The sequence below is a fragment of the Neofelis nebulosa genome, chromosome 8 (assembly GCF_028018385.1).
Source record: "Neofelis nebulosa isolate mNeoNeb1 chromosome 8, mNeoNeb1.pri, whole genome shotgun sequence".
Classification (NCBI taxonomy): Eukaryota; Metazoa; Chordata; class Mammalia; order Carnivora; family Felidae; genus Neofelis; species Neofelis nebulosa.
In genome coordinates, this window is record NC_080789.1 from 102,400,279 (window position 1) to 102,401,632 (window position 1,354).

Genomic DNA, 1,354 nt, shown 5'->3' on the forward strand with positions numbered 1-1,354 from the left:
TTCATTGGAAAGCAACAATAACCCACCACTTCCCTTCCCTTACCATGTCTCATTGCTGCACTCTCCACAGCCACATTGCAGAGGAGCAGAGCCCATACTTCACTGACACACAAGCAAGTCCAGACTGAGGACTAAAATATTCATATAATTTTCTACGAGATTATAAACAGCCTCTGCCTGCTCCTGACCCAAAGTCCCCCAAGGGTACCTCCAGGCCACCTCAGCTACTCCCTGGAGGCCTCCTGGTCCTCCCTATGATCCTGGAAGTAAATAAAGGAGCGATGCTTGTCACGCCAAGGGACCTCAGCACTCTGTAGTTGTACAGACTGTTCCAAGTATAAAATGTTTGAATATCTCTGCAAAGAATTACCAATTCCTGGGTGTCTAGTCCTGGAAGTCTCCTCACTTTCCATTTGCCCTCCACCCCACCCCACCCAGAAACTTCCTTCCAGAAGCTTAAGATCACTGGAATTTGCTCAGATACTCTGAGTGGAGGTTGCCCTCTCTTGTCTCTAGGCTCTTAAGTCCCTGCAGACAGCCAACATAAACAAACCCTGAGGAATTTGCCTGAGTTCATTCCAAAGGAAACAAGTGGGTAGCTGCCTACATTTGCCTTCGCTCCAGAACGTAAGTGAAATCCAAGACGGGAAAACCTTTGGCGTCTATCAAGTTGGCTTCTCTGTGGAAATCTTATCAAGAAACATTGGACCTTCCAGATTTCCTGAAGAGACTGTAGTGAAGTCAAGGTTTTTTTATGTCTCCAATTCTTCGTGTCCCTCCTGTGCCTCCCCAAATCCTAGTCTCTTCCTAAAGGAAGAGTTAATTATCATTTCTAATCCAATCTCAGGACGTGTATTAATCACAGCTGGCCCTGCATCACATCCCCAAAGCCCTGAAGAGTCTCTGCCTTTATTATATCCTGGTGAATGTACTCTGAGTCAGTTGGCATCCTTTCCAAGGGTGACTTGAGTGGCTAAGATGCATTTGCATTGAAAGCAACTTGTGTTTTCTCAACACCAGATAATAGATTTAAACACAAAGAAACCTAGTTTAATGAACACCTGCTATCTTCTCCGTGCAATAAATCTTTTGCAGGAGAGGACAGCGCTCACACAATTCTCCCTGCCTACACTTAATTCATTTCCTTCCCTTCTCTCCCTCCTGCTGAGAAAGAACTCTCAAATGCTAAAATGGACCAAACTCTGGCCTAGTTGGTGGTGACATGACTCAGACACACACTGATAATTCCTGTGGCTTGTGGATTCCTCTGGAGGTCACCTCCTTCATCCCCCTGCCTCCAGGCCAGGAACCATATCAAACTCATCCCAGACGGGTATGTCAAAGACCAAATGGG